This window comes from Tiliqua scincoides, chromosome 1, assembly GCF_035046505.1.
Source record: "Tiliqua scincoides isolate rTilSci1 chromosome 1, rTilSci1.hap2, whole genome shotgun sequence".
Lineage (NCBI taxonomy): Eukaryota > Metazoa > Chordata > Lepidosauria > Squamata > Scincidae > Tiliqua > Tiliqua scincoides.
Window position 1 is genome coordinate 122,354,164 of NC_089821.1, and position 16,793 is coordinate 122,370,956.

Genomic DNA, 16,793 nt, shown 5'->3' on the forward strand with positions numbered 1-16,793 from the left:
AAGATTGCAATATGAATTCATAAAAATAATAAATTCAAAGCTGACAAAATTCACTGACAAAGAAATGCAAAGCAGAACATGAGAACATAGCAAGTCTCTATGTTGACATGCAGGCTATTGTCTTTTCTGACAGTTCTACTTTTATAATCCCTGCTGTGACCTTCACTCATCCATCTCCATCCTACCTGTCCAAAAGTCCCTTCTTCCCTCAATAAGTCCACTCTTTCTCCCTTGCTCCCCTTATGCCTTGTGCTGCTTCCCACAACAATCCTCTAATGTCACTTCTCTTATTTTCTTTACTGTACAGGTATTCATATTGAAATAGCATAATCAATGTATGTAATGCTTAACATAAGAGTAAAAAGATGGGTCCCTGTCCCAAGGGACTTACAGTCTGGAAACTGACACAAAGGAGCAAGAGGGAAGGAAGGAAGAAGAAGGTTGGGATAAACAGAGACTATAGAGTGCCACAGGATAAAAGAGCTGATCGTTAAGGAGGGAGGAGGCCATGGAGAACTTTCATTCTACCAAGGAGCTTATGCTGGATCCAGAAGCAGCCAGGAATCCAGTGGAAGGATTTGAGGAGGAGTGTGATGTGATCTGTACGAAATGCAAGAGGTATAGGCCGGTCAGCCTAATGTCTGCTCCAGGTAATGTCTTATCAATTATCAAAGATAAAATCTTAAAACACAGACAAACAAACCTTGCTGAGGGAGAACCAGCATCATTTCTGTAAGGGCAAGTAGGGGCTCACAAACCTTTTAGAATTCTTTGAAAAGGTCAACAGGCATGCGGATGTGGGAGAACCTATGGATATTATATATCTAGACTTTCAGAAGGCATTTGACACGGTACCTCACCAAAGGCTGCTGAGAAAACTCCACAGTCAGGGAATTAGAGGGCAGGTCATCTCAAGGATTGGGAAGTCGTTGAGGACAAGAAAACAGAGAGTGGGTGTCAATGGGCAATTTTCACAGTGGAGAGAGGTGAAAAGTGGTGTGCATCAAGGATCTGTCCTGGGGCCAGTGCTTTTCAACTTGTTCATAAATGAACTGAGACAGGGTTAAGCAGCAAGGCGGCTAGGTTTGTGGATGACACTAAACTTTTCTGAGTGGTAAAGATCAGATTGTGAAGAGCTCCAGAAGGATCTCTCCAAACTGGGAGAATGGGCTGCAAAATAGCAGATGTGTTTCAATGTAAGTAAGTGTAAAGTAATGCACATTGGGGCAAAAAGCCAAAAGTTCACACATAGGCTAATGCAGTGTTTCTCAAACTGTGGGTTCGGACCCACTAGGTGAGTCATGAGCCAATTTCAGGTGGGTCTCCATTCATTTCAATATTTTATTTTTAATATATTTGATTTGACGCCACCATGGTATGTGACTGCATTTGGCAAAATGTTACACATCTGTACTTTTAACAGGCTACTACGTATATGCTTTTAACAATTTTATTAAATGGGACTTACTCCTAGGTAAGTGTGGGTGGGATTGCAGCCTAGGATTATTAAAACTCTTCCTGCTTGTTGGTGTCACTTCTGGTCATGACATGACTTCCGGTGGGTCCTGACAGATTCTCATTCTAAAAAGTGGGTCCCAATGCTAAAAGTTTGAGAACCGCTGGGCTAATGGGCTCAGAGTTGCCTGTGACAGATTAGGAGAGAGATCTTTGGGTGGTGGTGGAAGACAGCTCAATTTAAGTGTCAACCCAATGTGCAGCAGTGGTGAAGAAGGCCAATTCTATGCTTGGGATCATTACAAAAAGGTATTGAGAACAAAATGGCTAATATTATAATGTCGTTGTACAAATCAATGGTAAGGCCACACCTGGACTATTGTGTCCAGTTCTGGTTGCCACATCTCAAAAAGGATATAGTGGAAGTGGATGCAGAAGAGAGCAACCAAAATGATTACTAAGCTGGGGCACCTCCCTTACAAGGAAAGGCTAGGGCGTTTGGGCCTCTTCAGCCTAGAAAAGAGGCGCCTGAGGGGGGACATGATTGAGACATACAAAATCATGCATGGGAAGGATAAAGAGGATAGAGAGATGCTCTTTACACTCTCACATAACACCAGAACCAGGGGACATCCACTAAAATTGAGTGTTGGGAGAGTTAGGACTAAAGTAAATATTTCTTTACTTTGTGTGTGGTTGGTCTGTGGAACGCCTTGCCACAGGATGTGGTGATGGCATCTGGCCTACATACCTTTAAAAGGGGATTGGACAAGTTTCTGGAGGAAAAATCCTTTATGGGTTACAAGCCATAATGGGTATGTGCAACCACCTGATCTTAGAAATGGGCTATGTCAGAATGCCCGATGCAAGGGAGGGCACCAGGATGCAGGTCTCTTGTCTTGTGTGCTCCCTGAGGCATTTGTTGGGCCACTGTGAGATACAGGAAGTTGGACTAGATGGGCCTATCCAGTGGGGCTTGCTCTTATGCATGTAGTTGGTCTGTGAAACTCCTTGCCACAGGATGTGGTGATGGCATTTGGCCTAGATGCCTTTGAAAGGGGATTGGACAAATTTCTGGAGGAAATGTTCATCACAGGTTACAAGTCATGATGATGAGTATGTCCAACCTCCTGATTATAGAGGTAGGCTACTTTAGAATGCCAGATATGAGGGAGGGCACCAGGATGTAGGTATCCTGTTGTCTTTTGTACTCCCTGAGGCATCTGTTGAGCTACTGTGACATACAGGAGGCTGGACTAGAGTTTTTTCCTGATCAAGCTGCGCTTTTCTTATGTTCTTATGTGCTAAGTGGAGGTGAAGGACCTAAGATGAGCCAAAGGTAGACCAGAAAAAGGAGGTTGCAATAGTCAAGACAAGAGACTAGCAGAACATGAACTACAGCTGTGGTCAAGGGAAAAAGAGGAAGTGGTGGTTTCCTGAAATGTTGTGAAGAGAGAAACGACCCTATTTGGCTACAGACTGAATATGGGGAGTGCTGAAGAGAGAGCAGAGCTCAGAGATAAATTCTCCAAATCAACCTTACCTCCTAACCTTGTTTTCTGTGAAGTTTTAGCATGACCCCTCGTTCCTATTCCCTACTGTGACTAACAGCCCGATCCTATCCTCAGCAGGGGCACTGGATGCAGTGGTGCCAAAACAGCGACCACTGTATCCAGTGGGCCCGCAGAGGCCCCAGAGGTCTCCTCAGGGAGACTTCCTTACCCCAAATAAGGGCACAGACCCTGCATTGGCGCTACTCAAGTATATGCCAGCTATTTTGCTGGTGCAGACAGGAGAACTTCTGTACTGGCTTTGCAGCCCAGCACGGAGGATAGGATCCAGCGGAGGAGGCCTCTGCCAGATCCACCCTACTCCTGGGCCAATCAGTGAAAATGTCTCTGTCATCCTGAAAACTGCAACTTACCATAGGCAGCTCCTGCAGCATCCTCCATCCAGCACTGGGCCCAGTGCCAGAACTCCCTACTTCGAGGGTGCCATAAACGTGCTTTATGGCATGCTTACAATGCCCAGCACTGGAGCTCAGTGCTGGAGCTAGGCCCAGATAGGATTGGGCCCTAAAGCCTTATGACAATTTCTGGATCGTTAGTCTTCTAGTAGCAACCCCCCCTCTCTACAGTACTTCTGTTCAGTAGATAAGTATCCACAGTAGGTAGGCACACCATATTCACAGCATTTTCCACAAGTTTTTATTAATACTTTTCTTTTGGGAAATTATTATTATTAACATATTATATATTGGCAACCTTCAGTCTCGAAAGACTATGGTATCGCGCTCTGAAAGGTGGTTCTGGCACAGCGTCTAGTGTGGCTGAAAAGGCCAATTCGGGAGTGACAATCCCTTCCACACCAGGAGCAAGTGCAGTCTGTCCCTGGTCTGTCTCCCTGGCTATGGGCCTTCCTTCTTTGCCTCTTTGCCTCAGACTGTTGACCAAGTGTCTCTTCAAACTGGGAAAGGCCATGCTGCACAGCCTGCCTCCAAGCAGGCCGCTCAGAGGCCAGGGCTTCCCACTTGTTGAGGTCCATTCCTAAGGCCTTCAGATCCCTCTTGCAGATGTCCTTGTATTGCAGCTGTGGTCTACCTGTAGGGCGCTTTCCTTGCACGAGTTCTGCATAGAGGAGATCCTTTGGGATCCAGCCATCATCCATTCTCACGACATGACCAAGCCAACGCAGGCGTCTCTGTTTCAGCAGTGAATACATGCTAGGGATTCCAGCACGTTCCAGGACTGTGTTGTTTGGAACTTTGTCCTGCCAGGTGATGCCGAGAATGCATCGGAGGCAGCACATGTGGAAAGCGTTCAGTTTCCTCTCCTGTTGTGAGTGAAGAGTCCATGACTCGCTGCAGTACAGAAGTGTACTCAGGACGCAAGCTCTGTAGACCTGGATCTTGGTATGTTCCGTCAGCTTCTTGTTGGACCAGACTCTCTCTGTGAGTCTGGAAAACATGGTAGCTGCTTTACCGACACGTTTGTTTAGCTCAGTATCGAGAGAAAGAGTGTCGGAGATTGTTGAGTCAAGGTACACAAAGTAATGGACAACTTTCAGTTCATGCGCAGAGATTGTAATGCTGGGAGGTGAGTCCACATCCTGAACCATGACCTGTGTTTTCTTTAAGCTGATCGTCAGTCCAAAATCTTGGCAGGCCTTGCTAAAACGATCCATGAGCTGCTAGAGATCTTTGGCAGAGTGGGTAGTGACAGCTGCATCGTCGGCAAAGAGGAAGTCACGCAGACATTTCAGCTGGACTTTGGACTTTGCTCTCAGTCTGGAGAGGTTGAAGAGCTTTCCGTCTGATCTGGTCCGGAGATAGATGCCTTCTGTTGCAGTTCCAAAGGCCTGCTTCAGCAGGACAGCGAAGAAAATCCCAAACAAGGTTGGTGCAAGAACACAGCCCTGCTTCATGCCACTTCGGATGTCAAAGGGGTCTGATGTGGAGCCATCAAAGACAACAGTGCCCTTCATGTCCTTGTGAAAAGATCTGATGATGCTGAGGAGCCTGGGTGGACATCCGATCTTGGGGAGAATCTTGAAGAGGCTGTCCCTGCTGACCAGGTCGAAAGCCTTCGTGAGATCTATGAAGGCTATAAAGAGTGGCTGTCGTTGTTCCCTGCATTTTTCCTGTAGTTGTCTAAGGGAGAATACCATATCAGTGGTGGACTTGTTGGCTCGGAATCCGCACTGCGATTCTGGATAGACGCTCTCTGCAAGTACCTGGAGCCTCTTTAGTGCAACTCGGGCAAACAACTTTCCTAAAACGCTAAGGAGAGAGATGCCACGGTAGTTGTTGCAGTCACCCCTGTCACCTTTGTTCTTGTACAGCGTGATGATGTTTGCATCCCTCATGTCTTGAGGTACTCCACTTTCTCTCCAGCAGAGACAGAGGATTTCATGCAGCTCAGTGACGATGATCTCTTTGCAGCACTTTAGGACTTCAGCAGTGATGCTGTCTTTTCCTAGTGCCTTGCCAAAGGCAAGGGAGTCCAGGGCCACGTGAAGTTCTTCTAGGGTTGGTTCACTGTCAAGCCCCTCCAACACAGGCAGACACTCAATGTTGTTCAGCTGTACGTGCCGTAACACGTAATTACGTAACACGTAATTGGCTGTACGAGCCGTAAGAGGAGACTAAACAGCCACCGGGTAGATGGGACTGGTCAGCCTGGGAAGGCAGCTCATCTGAGAGAAGGAAAACTCTGATCCCAAACCTCCACTGCCTTGTGGCTACATCCAGTTATTATTAACAACAACAACAACAACAACAGTATTTATATACCGCTTTTCAACGGAAAGTTCACAAAGCGGTTACAGAGAAAAACAAACAAACAACTAATGGCTCCCTGTCCCAAAAGGGCTCACAATCTAAAAGGATGCAAAAGAACACCAGCAGATAGCCACTAGAAAAGACACTGCTGGGGTGAGGAGAGCAAGTTATTCTCCCCCCGCTAAATAAAAGAACAGCACCCACTTAAAAAGTGCCTCTTACCCAGTTAGCAGGGAAATACTCCTAAATCTTGTGGCAAAAACCACAAATACCTGCCAGACAAGTAGAACTTCTTTTCCCCCCAAGGGACTGCCCAATGAATCTGGATGACAGTTTAGTGGCACATCATTATTCTATAAATGACATCATAAAAGTGTGAATAAACACTGAATAGGAATAAAGAGATAACATCTCTAAACAGTGTGGAGAGATTTACAATTGTTTTGGAAAGTGTCTCACAGAGTAATAGCTACACAATAATCTCTTTTTTTTAATCAGGTTAATTGTCATGGCTTGTTCCAGAGAACCCCAATAATGACGGTTATGTGAGAGAAGTGACAATTATCTGTTGGAGATACCTAGCCTGACTCAAAGTCCAATTCTGAGCTGCCTGGGGTGCACTGCCGCAGCGGCACCAAAAATGACTCTGCTGCATCCTGCACACCCAAGGCAGCTGCCCCTCTGGAGAAGGGGACTTTCATCCGCTCCTTCCCCCATCACACCTCCCCATCCTCTCCCCACCTCCCCATCATGCCTCCTCTCCGCCCTCTGCCCACCTCCCCCCTCCCCGTAATGCCTCCTCTCAGCCTCCTTCCATGACCCCACTTTCCTCTCCATTGCATGGTGGTCCATGTGACTGCCGCGCGGCAGAGGCCAGGCGCCCACTCAGCACTAGACCAGCACCGACCAGCACTGGGCTAGCATGGGCGCTCACCTGGCATTAGGACACTGCAAGCTGGCAGTGAGCGCAGAGCTCAGGATTGGGCTCTCACAGAGTTACAGTCCCCAGGGTAGAGGAAATTACTGTTAAACTACTTTAAATAAATTGGACGTGCATCTAGGATCTGGGAGGGTAGCTAAACACATGATGTAGCATAGTGGTATCACCATCATAGTACTATCCCACATCCCACCCAAGACTACTCTAATTAATGAAGTTACTACTTCAAAAGAGCAGGAATGGACACATCAAAGCTCTCATCAGTTTGACCATCACAGAGAGAAGGGTGAAAATATTCACTTCTGCAATAAAGAACAAAAGGGAAGAAAGGGAAGGGAAGGGGGGAGACAAAATGTTGCAAAATATTAGCAGATACCTGCATTTGTTCTGGTGGATATTCTGTGATGGATTTTTTTCTTGGCGTGACAAGTGGTTCCTCCTCTATCACTCTGACCTCAAGAGCAGGGCCTTCTGAGTCCCCAGTCTCAGTGATTCCACTTGAGAGAGAGGTTTCAGACTCATGGCGAACTTGTTGTCTTACAATTTTCCCATCCAGGATCTCTGCTCCATCTGAAGATTCTGGAGAGCAGGTAGCACTCGATGTTATAGTCAGTGTTGGAATACGACGACAGGGCTCAGTTGGCTCAATAAAGTCCTGAGTCTTTCCTAATTCTGTGTCTGACTCTGCTCCTTCTTGAGATGGCACTGGCTGAGAGGGCTCAATGTCCCTAAGAGCCAAATCACCTACATCCTGTGAACCACTCGCCCATTTCTGTAACAGCAGCAGCAGCAACAACAATAAGCATTGCTTAAAGAACATGAACATGAAATATAGCCTGAAATAAGGGTAAGCAATTTTCATAAGCATTTTGATCATAATTTTACAAATAAATAAGCATGACAGAAACATTTTTTCTCAAGTGTTACAAAGCAACTTTGCAAGAGTTTGGAATTTCCTTGTTGAATAAAAACCACAAACCAAAGTATAAATAGTCTTGTAATCTTGTCTACTGTTAGGATTTCATGAATTTTGAAACCAGTCCAACAAAACAGCATATGGTTCCCCTGATGTTTATTATAGGAAGCATGTGAACTTAGAAAAACATCACTGTAACACACGATTCATCCATACTCTGAGAAAAAGTACAGGGCTCATCTAAATGCTGCTTAAGATGGAAGGCTGGAATTTCTCTCCCTGTTGGGTGATGGCACCTCCTCATTAGGGTTATGTTATAATAGGGTGCTGTGATTGTAGTAAGTTTGGGAACCACTGCCCTAAACAACAGAGCATGGCCTAGGCTCATAATGACAGTGGTCCTGAAGTATTCACCAAGCCTTTATTTGACTTGTGTTATTTAGGGATAAAAAGGAATAAATCTGTAATCCCTAAAACTTTTGAGCCAAGTAATCTGAAGTAACCTCTTCCATACATCAGAGCTTCTCTTTATAATACAAAACAATTTACCAACTATGCCTTACCTGAACTTCATCTGGTTTTGCTTCATCAATTAGTGCTGCAGATGTGAAAAAGAATGATTAGAAATACTTTTTAACAGGTAGTAGTAGTAGAAGTAAACCTTTAATGGCATAAATACACCTGTAACAAATTCTACAAAACAATGAGACCAAAAAGCATGCAGCACAAGCGACACACATCAAGGAGAAATCTATCCACAAAGAGTAAACTATTCAGCCAACCAATACTATGACTAAGGAATCACGGCTTGGGATCAACTGTAAGGCGTTCTGGAAATACCCAAAGTAAGTAAGAAAAATAAAACAGATCACACATTTTGCAAAGACAAATTAACTTGTCTAAAGGTAGGAGTTTTTGATAGAACAAAAGCCAAGTATCTGGCATAAACCTTGAGAGAGAAGATTCACATGAAGGAGGATAATGGGAACTTTTTTTTAACAGGTTGAAAAGGAAATGCTAGTTACCCAGCATGGGCAAGAAAAATATTCATGCCATATATTCTGACCTTGCTGGGACACCAGTTTATGACAATATTCCTGCAAACTGCTTTATAGCAATTTTTAGAAAGAAACATTTGTTAAGACTTTGCATTGTGATTGTCAACATAATCTATGCCAACAAGAGAGTTTAAGCCAGTGTTTCTCAAACTGTGGGTTGGGACCCACTGAGTGGGTCACGAGCCAATTTCAGGTGGGTCCCCATTAATTTCAATATTTTATTTTTAATACATTAGACTTGATACTATCATGGTATGAGACTGCATTTGGGGAAATGTTACAGACCTGTACTTTTAACAAGCTACTATGTATATTCTTTTAACCATGATAGTAAATGGAACTTACTCCTGGGCAGGACTGCAGCCTAGGCTTGTTAAAAAATTTTCCTGCCTGATGATGTCACTTCTGAACATTACATCACTTCTGGTGGGTCCTGACAGATTCTTATTCTAAAAAGTGGGTTCCAGTGCTAAATGTGTGAGAACCATTGGTTTAAGCATATTAATAAGTCACCCTCCTTAAACCTGTTCCTTGTCAGAATTGAAGTAATCATTTTGAACCCATGTCAAAACAGTCTGTGAAATGTTTACTAGAGTTTACGGATCTTTTTGAACACACTATTTGATCTTATTCAAATATGAAGATAGTACTTTTCAGAGAAGTTACAAAATGATATAACTCCAGAATCTACACAGTCTTCCTCTATCAACAGCAATCTGAGCTGCTACTGCAGCATGCCTGACTTGTATTGCTTCATTTGACAGTTTCAGTGCTGCAATTGTAAAAGTACAAATTCACTTTCTAGGGCTACTCTAGGAATTTATTCATGTTGTTTGCTTTTCATCTTAAGTCCGCCCAATTTACAGTCTTTAAAAGGTGAACCTATACATTACATCAAAACAAGATTCATACAAATACAAACCCTGATAGCCACTTCTACTAGAATGAAGTGGGAGGCAATGACCTGGAGAAGACACACAGCAAAGAAGAAGTAGCACAAAACCCTTTCCTATCCACCTACAAGCTGTTTCTTGTCCCAATGGGGTTTCTCAGCTGCCTTTCCACACTGTTCAAGGGTAACTTAGGGCCCAATCCTATCCAACTTCCCAGAGCTAATGCAGCTGCAATGCAGCCTTAAGGTAAGGGAACAAACATTTCCTTACCTTGATGAGAACTCCATGACTGCCCCACCACCACACAATGCAGCAGATGCCTCATTGGCATAGCTACATAGCTGGGAAGTTGGATAGGATTTGGCCCTTATACAATTAAAATTCAAGTAGAAGAAAATATAGTAAAAATACAGAAAAGGTGCAAGTCAGGAAAAAAAAAAATTCCAATATATGACTACTATTAGGTACATTTTATACCACTTTCAACAAATATGTTCCTGAAGTGGGTTACACAGCAAAAGGAATTAGAACTTGGCTCCTGCTGCAAATATTAGAAAAGCAAAATTTACACACTTCTCCTTCCACCCTGTATATGAGAGAGAGGGAGAGAGAGAGAGAGATGCTCACGAACCTCCTGTGTCAAATACAATGACACTGTCTTGACCACTAGCAGAATGCATCTTCTGAACAATTTCTTTGAAGCGAGACATCTTGAAAAAAGTGAAAAAAATTAAGTGAGACCTACATTGTTTGCCAATATATAAAATTATTCCTATTGTGATAATTAGTAATTGTAGCAGGACTATTCAGTTTTTATCTTTATGCTGGATAAAAAATAAACATAAGTGAATGGAAGCTTGCTGAAGGGAACATCTCTGTCCTCATCTTCACTCCCATCCTCAACCCAACCCCGCCAGCCTGAGAAAGCATTTCTGAGGGTTGGAGGACCTCAGGGACATGACAGCATGTGGTATATGGGATTGCAGGAGGAGGAGCAGAGGCATCTTGCATGAAAGAAGCAGGTTGCTCCCAGTCTGTGTATCAGTTTAGAACAGATATCAAAACCAGGATTTTTAGTTGCACTGCTGGTCAAAACAGCACATTGTCATGCTGAGTCATGCTGCTAGGTCCCAGTTTACCAGGTACTACCTGAAGCTCAGAAGGAACCTGCAAAATCCATCTGACTAGAGACTATGGCAATTCAGAGTAAAATGAGTATATGACAACTCTGAAAGAACACCACCAACTCTCTGAAGAGCTACTACCATCTGTAGTAGCTGATGGTACAACTTCAAAATCTTTATTATTGTAAATAACTTAAGCCTGGGGTGACTGGTAAAGAAACCTTCTAGTTTCTAGCAGCAGCTAGCCAGATGGGAAGCTCATAAAGAAAACAAAATGATGGCAGCCACACACACACACACACACACACACACACACACACACACACACACACACACACACACACACTATTTGTCCCTAGCCTCTGGAAATCAGAGGACTGACTTGGAAGACAAAGTTGTGGTGTTGAAGTCTAATAAAATGGAAGTCGTTCGTGAAGGTCTCTACCGGATCAAAGAACACCTCAGTCTCATGAACTGTTTAGTGGTACTACCAGTTGACCAGTACAGAAATCAAACCATGTCAATTTGCTTAAGTCCTTCTTTTCCACAGACTGCACAGCACTTAATTTCTCCATAGTGGTGGTACATGAGTTAAGCTGGCTGGCTGACTTATGTGCTAAATGCTGTCGTGATGGAGGTGTAGAGAGGTGAGTCTGTCTCTGAACCTCACATGAATTATAAGGTGAGATACTTATGCCAGCTTTAGCCTAATTTTCTCCACTAAGCCCTGGAGGCTGGACTGAACCTGGCACTCCCATCTCTCCTTACAGGACCAATGGCACCCACACTGAGTGCATTAAGTACAAGACCTGAGGAGTGCTGGATTTGGAAATCATTCTCCCCACAGTGAGATTCCAATCCTTCCCAGTTCTACTGACTCCCAAGCAAAGGGGAGAAGTCCATTTCTGCATAGAAGAAACTGAATGCCATAACACACCAAGACTTACCTTGTGCCCCACACTGAGAAACTAGTAGGCAAGGTGTTTCAGGTCAACTTTATCACCACTCTGGACTTGACCAAGGGCTATTGGGTGACATTACACATCAGACATCATATGTTTTCAGATGCAGAGCTGATTACGAAGGTTAAAAAGTGCCAAATTGACTTCTTCACAGTAATACATTTGGGACAAGAGGTGGGACAAGATTAGGTGTGACCTCTATAAGCCAAAGTCTAGGCAATCCTAAATTGATCTACTCCTCAAACAAAACAGAAAGTCCAGGCCTACTGAAGGATACTGGGTTACCTTTGTTTGTCCTGGTACTGTTTTTGGTCCTCTTTTCAAGATCAGTTGGTCTAAATATTCTGCCTTCTCATGCCATGTCTTCAGACTCCGATACTCTTGTATCATTTTCTGCAGTCTAAGTAGCAAAAGTAGTGTTTAATAGTATTGAGATATTCATATTTCTTTGCCTTAAAAAAAAAATAACAGCATAATCCTTGACATGTTTACTTGGAAGTAAGTCTTATTTTGTTCAATGGAACTTCCTCCCAGGTTAGGGTGTTTAGGATTGTAGCCTAAGGGCCCAATCCTATCCAATTTTCCAATGCTAGTGCAACCATGCCAATGAGGTGCGCACAGCATCCTGTGGTGGGAAGGCAGTCACAGAGGCCTCCTCAAAGTATGGAAACATCTGTTCTCTTACCCTGGAGCTGTATTGCAGCTGCACCAGTGCTGGAAAGTTGAATAGGATGGGCCCTTAGGATATATTTTGATTCAATATAAAGCCCTGTTAAACTAAAATACCTGAAAGAAATTCTGCAATCCTATGCACACTTTCCTGGGAGTTAAGTTCCACTGAACACAGTGAGACTTACCGGTACTTCTGAGTAAACCTGCATAGGATTGTGCTATAAACCTCCTATGTTCCATTGGAGTTACCAGTCCAACCACCATCTTTCAATAAGCAGAGCTACTTGGATCTAGCTAAGGGCCCAATCCTATTCAATTCTCCAGAACAGGTGCACCTGCAATGCAGCCCCAAGGTAAGGGAACGAATGTTTCCATACCTTGAGGAGGCCTCTTTGACTGCCTCTCCAACACAGGAAGCACTGCATACCCCATTGGTACAGCAGCACTTGCACTGGAAAATTGGACAGGATTGGGCTCTCAGTCATTTAGGCTGCAATCCTATCCACAGTTACCTGGGAGTAAGCCCTACAATGGCTACAATGGGATTTTCTTCTGAGTAGACATGGATAGGATTTGACTCTTACATTTATCAACTGATCTACACTACTTTAAAAACAAATTGCTGTTTTTATAGTTTAATCAGAGATAAGGCAGCTGATAATTTAAGCTAAAAACCCTAGCATTCATGAGGCCGTAGAAGTGGTCAGGTGGGGGATACCCATCATTGTCCATGTATGCGTCTCCACTGCCCTTCTTTTCCTTCCATTCCATGGACTGGAAAAGGAAGAGGAGGACAGAGAGGAAGGGGAAACGTGAAGGGAGGAGAGAGCTGAGCTAGAGAGTGGGAGGAGCAGAGTCTGGCATATCACTGAGTGTAGCAACACTATGCTGCTTTGGGAAGCACACAAGGCTTAGGGCCTTGTTGCTTGATGGAGTGCAAAGTGCAGAAGCACTCTGAGGGTTGAGAGGGCAAACTTGAGCAGCAAGGAGTCAGAGCAATGAATGAGACAGCAGACAAGGATTCAAATGTAGATGCAGGGAGGAAGCCGGAAGCTGGAGTGAGGGAGCAAGAGTGACCCGTTTGCCTAGCTTTCTCCAAGCCTTTATTGTCTTTCAAACACATGAAGCAATACTGATAAGCTTCTAGTTACAACTAGCTGGGGCTCTAGCTAACCACAACACATTCCTTGATAATGACTGCTTCTCTATAACATCTTATTGTTTACAGCACTGGGCTTAGAGACTCAGCATATTTCAAGGCTTTCAGAGTGTGCTCTGAACAAGCAGGTGTGCCTGCGGTTGTTTGCCAAATACTAAAACTAAGCCCAGTGTCTATGCATATGCTACAACTGAAGGACAGCATTTCGTGTCTCAAGTTTGCCTGGATTGCCTATTGGAAATGGTGGTAAAATTCCATATTCAACACAGTGGTATAGCTAAACTGTTAAGATTCTACAGACCATTGTACTAAGGAAGTAGTTTTAGGATCCAAAGTAAAGGAGCCCAGTATTCCTTTGCATAGGAACTTATGGACAACAAGTGAAAATAATATATAAGATTTTCCTGGGAAGGGAGGCATACAAATGGGGGGGGGGCAGGAACTGGTTACCACTTTGAGGCATCACTTTGAAGTTAAAAAGGTCCTATTGGACCTTGGGGCTGTTGGGCTTAAGGGAGCAGGACTGGAACTAATCTGAAGTCTACTTCACTTGTGGCTGCTCAGCTGGTACAGATTCTCACAGACCTCCAGTCTGATGCATGGGTTATGAGAAACCATGAGTAGAACACATAGCTTCTCCAAGGCTCTGAATTTGGGTGAGATTGTCCAATTTGGATTTGGGACGACTGAATCTCACTCATCATCTTAAGGGCTACAAATACAGTGGGCACTCAGAAACTCTGCAGAGAATTAAATCAGCAGAAGGGGCCTGGTGCACTGCCACAATAACTTACCTGGGGGTCGCACCCAGCCCTCTGAAGGTCATGTGCGGCCTCCCCACTGCCTCAGAAGGTTCCAGGATGCAACCAGAAGTCACTGGTGGGAGCCAGAAGCAACTTCTAATTGCATCAAGAAGATTCTTTGAGGCTGTGTACTCAGCATCTGCAGATGCTGAGTTTGGGGATCAGGAACATAAGAACATAAGAACAGCCCCACTGGATCAGGCCATAGGCCCATCTAGTCCAGCTTCCTGTATCTCACAGCAGCCCACGAAATGCCCCAGGGAGCACAACAGATAACAAGAGATCTCATCCTGTGCCCTCCCTTGCATCTGACATAGCCCATTTCTAAAATCAGGAGGTTGCGCATACACATCATGGCTTGTACCCCGTAATGGATTTTTCCTCCAGAAACTTGTCCAATCCCCTTTTAAAGGCGTCCGGGCCAGATGGCATCACCACATCCTGTGGCAAGGAGTTTCACAGACCAACCACACACTGAGTAAAAAAAGGAGAACCCACTGTACAGTAATATCTCTCATAATGTGCACAATCCGTTCCAGAAAACCAAGCGATGCATGAAATAGTGCTATTGAATGTAGAGTCGTGTGTCACTTAATGTCAGGGATGCGTTCCCGCACCCCCATTGTCAAGTGATTCCTGACACTAAACAAAGCTGTGCTCCCCTCACCCCCGGTGGCTTTTCTGAGCTCCACAGGTATCCACATGCTGCCTCTGTGAGGCTAAGAATGGCCCTTTTGGCCAAAAAGATGCAACTTTTGGTTTCCTGAGGAAACCAGAAGTGCCTTTTTTCACCTTATAAGGTATTCAGAGGCCTGGGGATCTCTCTCAACAAGACCCCATGCTGGCCTAGCCAAAGAAGAGCAGTATCAAAATGAATCTGAACACTTGGGGAAGGGGGAGAGCCTATGTCATGATATTCAAATTGCCACAAATTGTCTTTTCAAAGCACCATGCCAAGGTCCTACTGAAAAGGCACCTCAAAACACCTGAAGCCCATCTCTTCATTCACATCGACTTCCTTTCTATTGAACAACAGGTAAACTTCCCATGCTCAAATAGCATTTAACAAACATTAGGATCTATCAGACATAAAAAGGATACACTTGTTTTGTTATTTTCTGTTGTTTAGTTTCTTGCCTTTCTCCGGGTGGCTCTTGCAAAGCCTTCTGAAGTTTTTTATATTCTTCTGTTATTTCTGCAGGAGGCTCCAGCTCAAAGTTCCCAGCAGTGACATGCAGGTCTGGAGATAAGAATGCAGGATAATCCATGCGCTGTGGCAGCATGACATTTCTGCAAAGTGAGAAAAAACAGGGTATTCAAAGGGTCACCAGTAGAAGGAGTCATATCAAAAGGGGATTTCCCCCCACATCATCTGTCTAATGAGCAACAATATGATTTTGTAAAAAAAAAATGAAATCCCATATATGCAATGGAAAAGTATTTCAAGCATATTTTTCCAGAAGTAAATAACAATGTTCAAAATACAGGTAAGGATAAGAACATGCTTGGATTTAAGATACATTGCAATACAGTGGACCCTCACTTTATAAAGGCAATCCATTCTGGAGACACCACTATATTATAAATCTATAGTAATCTGAACCCTTATCTGATTCATATTATATAGTTATGTGAACCCTTATTGCATTGTTTTTGGTAATTGCAAACCAAAAGCAAATGGTAATTGTTTTTAGTAATTTTGGTAATTCCAAATGTATAGTAATGTGAACCCATATTGCATTGATTTTGGTAATTCATTTCAAGACTTCAGAAGCTGAAGTTTCTGCTACAGAACTAAAAATCATACTGATAAAGCACAAATTACAAAGTTGTGTTCTACCACCTACACACACAGCCATGATGTTAAAAAAGTTGCAACTGGTTGAGATGCTACCTAGAAAGCTTGTGTTCTGGCTATCTCCTTCCCTCCATTCATACAGCCACGATGTTGAAATAATTCCTATTGGCTGAGGTGCTACCAAACACTTGCATTCGCATCACTGATTGTCTTATCTGTTACCCACAAAGTACTGTTGATGGCAACCATGAGCCCATTGTAAAATGAATTATTTATTATATAATGAGCCTTGTTTTACAAGGGAGAGTCCATTGCAAAGTGATTTGATTGTAAAGTGAACCCACTGTAAAGGGTCTACCCCACTGTATTTAAAAACAGGTTGGTTGGCAACGTTCAGTCTCCAAAGACTATGGTATAAGCCTACAGCACCCGGTCTTCCCAGGCGGTCTCCCATCCAAGTACTAACCAGGCCTGACCCTGCTTAGCTTCCAAGATCAGACGAGATCAGGCATGTGCAGGGAAACAGTTAATGAATTATCATGCTTTCTTAGCCAAGAAGCACAGGTAGAGTATCCAGAGAACTACACATGCATTATCTTGTTGCAATCATTGCAACAACCTTGTAACTAAGTCAGTATTATTATCCTCATATTGCACTGTGGGGGGCGAAGGGGGCTTACGTCAAGAATCAGTGACTTAACTGAGATTGCCTAGTGCAGTGGTTCTAACACATT

General features: G+C 43.8%; 1 pseudogene; it reads right to left on the reverse strand.

Annotated features, from left to right (window-relative positions):
- Positions 1 to 16,476: 16,476 nt before the first annotated feature.
- Positions 16,477 to 16,593, reverse strand: LOC136637793 (5S ribosomal RNA; annotated as a pseudogene).
- Positions 16,594 to 16,793: the final 200 nt, after the last annotated feature.